Source organism: Coregonus clupeaformis, unplaced genomic scaffold, assembly GCF_020615455.1.
Source record: "Coregonus clupeaformis isolate EN_2021a unplaced genomic scaffold, ASM2061545v1 scaf6264, whole genome shotgun sequence".
Classification (NCBI taxonomy): domain Eukaryota; kingdom Metazoa; phylum Chordata; class Actinopteri; order Salmoniformes; family Salmonidae; genus Coregonus; species Coregonus clupeaformis.
Window position 1 is genome coordinate 6,347 of NW_025539718.1, and position 5,373 is coordinate 11,719.

The window sequence follows — 5,373 nt, forward strand, 5'->3', positions numbered from 1 at the left end:
TGGTTGCCGTTTCTCTGCTCCTAATTACCCTCGTTGCCCAGTGCAAGGCTCCTATTAGGGGCGTGCCAGCAGAAAGCTAATTTCTCTAGTGCCACTGCACTCTGGATAATACGTCCATAGCGTCCATTATGAGGCTTTGTGAATACTGCACTCACCAGATCTTATTGACTAAGGAGGGAAATCATTTAAACGGTGTTTTCCTTCCTGGTGTGATTGACAAAGCAGAGAGCTCTCTGGAGCAGCTCTGGCTGTAGCGAGTTAGAGGTGATGAAAGAGGTTACCATAGGTCAGGCGGACATCATCAGTGATAGAACCTCATAGATGTGTTTTACAGCGCATGTCTCCAAGGTATCCAATCACCTAAATGCCTGAACAATCACCATGCCATTGCAAAATTGTTTTAACATTATCACTATTCAACTGAAACATTCTCTAAATCAGGCTGTTCCAAGGGGAGGGAGGAGATACCACTATGCATTCATAATTCAAGGGTTTATCATCATTCTCTATCTCATTGTCAGGGGAGAATGTTGTTTTTGGTGGGACATGTAACATATATCACCTGTAGCAGCACAGAAAAACAAACTGATGGAGAGAGAGATACACTGGAAGTTGATTAATTAACGCATTACAGAGAAGAACTGCTACAGCCTTTTGCAGAATTATCTCAGGTTTGTGGCATGACTAGAATATAATATTTTTTATTTCCTGTAGCACCATCTGTTGGAAGACGCATGTCTTTAGTCTAGAACAGAAATTTTATATTTTATCCTCTGGATGTCGGAGTCGTGCAATGCAACAACACAAAGCCGATACTGAAGGAGAAACTTCATTGATACATCTAATGTCACCGTAGCCTAACTGTAGCGAAACAGTCATGCTTCCGCATTTTGTACATTTTTACCTACTTGACTAGCCTGTCAGATCTCTTTCACTTCCACTCTTGTCATACTTCCTTGTTCCTATGTTATTGCTAAATCCGATAAGAAGCGTCTAGCCTAGCTAAACAGTATTTTTCAAACCAAAAAAAACATGCAGGACGGTGTCGGTGACCAAACACCTGTAGCGCGTAAAGAGGCTTTCGACGATTACCTAAATTACTATGATCAGATTTGGAGTAATGGTAACCTGGAAACTATGCCAAGAGAAACGGATTTACTGGGGGAGCTAGACGATTTTTGCTGTTAGAGACAGACCCCGGAGAAAGATTTTCTAATTTTGACTTCTACCTTACTGCATCCGAATGCCTAAAAACAAGGATTTAAAGATTGTAGGACAGTCTTCAGTGGCTCATCAAAGCCACAGAGGTGTTGGAGATTTCTGTGTAAATCTGTTTCTTTACCCATGGAAGAAGAAGGAAATCAAGATGCTCAAGGTAAAGATATAAATAGTATGGTATTCATAGTTCGACAAATTAGGCCTAGGCTGCTTTTTTATCTTGCGCAATGCACCCAGCAAGTGGGGTGAAGAGTTGTATAGACTTAGGCTAGGATAATGTTCAAATTAGTATTATCAGAGTAAGAAATAAATAGAGGGATAATATATGACTATGGTTTTACATTGAATCGCCATCTCTAATCACAGGCCACATATATAAAGGTGCAGCTTTGTCACATATCAGGAAGTGAAAGTAAACTGTATGAGGCTATATTATTTTGCTGGGCTTGTGAAATGTCAAAAAGTTAAGCATGATTTGAAACTTGAGAGGATTAAAGTACAGATGTTCTCTTTATACTGTAGTGATCACGTTCTTAAGTTTAATTAAGTTGTCATAATTAACACTCTTATCTCCCACTCAGACTTTCACTGGCCCCTTTGTCTACTGCATCCAGCCTGTCCTGACAAAGAGTGCCACGAAAAGTATCCTTGAAAACAATAGGATATCATCTGGAGACTGATACAGAGTACCGACTCACAAACAATGCAGACCCTGAAACAGCCATGAAAATGGGTTTTGAGCTTTTTCCTGGCCCGAACAGAGTGTGAGTACCTGTTGGAGCTCATGGGTCAGCGGTCACAGCCTGAGTGTCTGGAGATTCTACAGAGGAGAGCTGCACAACACCTCTCACACCCAGAGGGCTGCCGAGAGACAGCAGGAAGGGACTCTGAAACAGAGCCCTTACAAATGCAAAAGAAGAGGAGGAGAATGAGGATAAGGGTCTATCTAATGGTTGTTCCCTGGTAGACCCAGGACCAGTGGAGACCGATGAGGGGGACTTAACCGAGGAGAACCCTTTCACCGCTAGCACACCAGGCAGGCAACAGGATGATGGAGAGATACCCTCAACCTGGAAGTTCAGTCCATTGAGATGACACACTCTCCAGGAATCAGACCTCCCAGGGCATTCTTGAACGATGACAGGTCTATCCTGGAGATGCAGCAGAATTACCCAGACCTTGCCATAAGGCAGAAACCAATATTCAGTAAGCCACTGGGTGGACCTCCCTGTGAAGTGCGGGGCGACTTATCAAAGGGAACACACCTGAGGAAGGTAAAGCAGTGCAGCCAACTTAGCCGGCAGTGATATAAGTGGTCCCCAGTCCATCTCTATTCACACCACAGCAGCACCAAAATCCCATCTCACAGAAGCAGTCCCAAAACTCCAGCCTCCAGAAGGTAAGGCCACAAGACCCAGTGCCATGCTCCATGGATCAACTCCTCCACAGGCAGAAGTGACCAGAGAGGGTCAGGAGGCCGATGATGCAGACGAAGCTGAGCAAGCTGACTGAGACGATGGGCCAACTGCATGTCCATGAGCACAAGGTGGAGGAGCACCTGAAATACCCGTAGAAGAGACAGCACCGCCACATGCCAGTTGCCATGACGTGTTCCCCTCACCAGGGTTCTGCAGGGGACCAGAGCCAGTCCCTAATGTGCCATACCTTCTCTGGTGCCGGTCTGTAACATCCCAGGCTGTAACAGCTGTGAAGGGAGCAGACGGTCCCCATAAACAAATTCCTGGTAAGGATACCATCAAAGAGCCACCTCACTCCATCTATGTCCCAACCAGCCTCCTTGACCCCCAGTGCTGGACCCTACTGCTCCCTGACCACCCCCTCACGCAGGCCCTCAGCACCAGGACATGGAGGGCCCCCATCCTCAGCCCACAGAGGACGAGCTGACTCGGACCTTTGTCTTGATTGACATGTCTGTTCAGGTCTAAAACATCACTTGCCACTAAGTTGTTTTGGTCTGGGGCTCATAATAACGTCTGAACGGAGCAAATGGGAATGGCATCAAACCATGTGTTTGATGTATTTGATACCATACTCCACCCTTTCTGCTCCAGCCATTACCATGAGCCCGTCCTCCCCAATTAAAGGTGCCACCAACCTCCTGTGGATTCAATGTCTGAAGGTGACAAGAAGAATGACATCATTGAATTTAATTCCTCTTCAGTATTTTCTGGTCTTTGTTTTGTACCGTTTCTCAGGTGATACTCGACTTTTAATACAGTGTTAATCATGCTTGATCTAATTTATGAGGTGGAGGTAATGTTTCCACTGTGTCCTCTTATGTACAGTGCCTTACTGAAATGAATTCTATGCCAATCCTGCACTTATTTCCTTGCTCATTGTCATTGAGACCACTGAATGTTTTGTAAGTGTTTATGGAAATGTAAGTCCAATTGTATTCAGAATGTTATGACCTTTTAACTCAAATAAAAATTTATGGAAAACTTTCATGGTCTTCAGTTCAAATGGATCATACAAAAATAGACAGTTACACTAACTATTCAGCAATAGTTAGCATAAATGAACATATGTTATTATAGAAAATCACTATTAGGAACTTATTAAAACAAACTCAAAAAGAGTACAATATTTAACATGATTTACTGTTGGTCCTGTTCACAAAAGCAAAGGTACAATTCCAGCCTGACAACATGTTCCTCTATATATTAGCAGCAAATAAAATAAATAAGAACAAACATATAGCTATGTGTTAGTCAGCAGCCCCCCTACAATATATGCTTTGTATTACAGACGTGGTACTGCTATGTCCCAGCAGTTGTAAAATGTGGTATTTATTTCAACGGCTGACACCACGTGATCATCAGTTAAGCAACCAACACGACATCATGTTCGCGTATAGAGAGAATCAATCATGGTCAGTGAAACAAACAAAAATGAGCAAGTGCATATGCTTAACAGATGTGTGTGGAAAGCGACTTGTAGCAGTAAATATACAGTATGGATACCTGGGTCTGAAAATGTAAACCGGTTGACAAGATAAAAGGAACTCCACTAGCTCATTCTGGTATGCTCTCTTGGGCTATAATAACCTTGCTTACAGAAAACAAACATATCTACTGCCATTGTTGGTGCAGCTGTATATACTTCAGTCACACATTGCTCCCCTGCTAAAATCTTCTCTCTGTTCTCTTCATACTGGTGGAGCATCTTCTGCAGGTCATCGTCCGCTGAAATGACCTGTAAAATATAGAAGTACATATACACTGAGTATACCAAAATCAATGACATCGACCCCACAGTAACCGTACGTACATACCCTAACCAGAAGCCATGGATTACAGGCAAACATCCGCACTGAGCTAAATGGTAGAGCTGCCGCTTTCAGGAGGCGGGACTGTAATTCGACTTACATAAGAAATCCCGCTTATGCCCTCCAACGAACCATCAAACAGGCATAAAGGCGTCAATACAGGACTAAGATTGAATCCTACTACACAACGGCTCCGACGCTCGTCGGATGTGGCAGGGCTTGCAAACTATTACGGATTACAAAGGGGAAGCACAGCCGCGAGCTGCCCATGACACAAGCCTACCAGACGTGTACACCAAGCATGCGCTGACCAACTGGCAAGTGTCTTCACTGACATTTTCAACCTGTCCCTGACCTGAGTTCCACAGGGATGTTGGCCCATATTGACTCCAATGCCTCCGACAGTTGTGTCAAGTTGGCTGGATGTCCTTTGGGTGATGGACCATTCTTGATACACACGGGAAACTGTTGAGCGTGAAAAACCCAGCAGTGTTGCAGTTCTTGACCCAAACCGTGCGCCTGGCACCCTACTACCATACCCGGTTCAAAAGGCACTGATCTTGTCTTGCCATTCACCCTCTGAATGGCAGACATACACAATACATGTCTCAACTGTCTCAAGACTTAAAGATCCTTCTTTAACCTGTCTCCTCCCCTTCAATAAACTGATTGAAGTGGATTTAACAAGTGACCTCAATAAGAGATAATAACTTTCACCTGGATTCACCTGGTCAGTCTATATTACGTCAGGTGTTTTGTATACTCAGTGTATATACTCATTAAATGGTTGTGAAACTGCCTTTACAGATTATAGTAATGTGAACTAAAACAGAGCAGTGTTTAGCTTATCACTTACCTGCATACCT

General features: G+C 43.8%; 1 pseudogene; it reads left to right on the plus strand.

Annotated features, from left to right (window-relative positions):
• The first annotated feature begins 1,032 nt into the window (after nt 1-1,032).
• On the plus strand, nt 1,033-3,292 carry LOC123490993 (annotated as a pseudogene).
• The last annotated feature ends 2,081 nt before the right edge of the window (nt 3,293-5,373 follow it).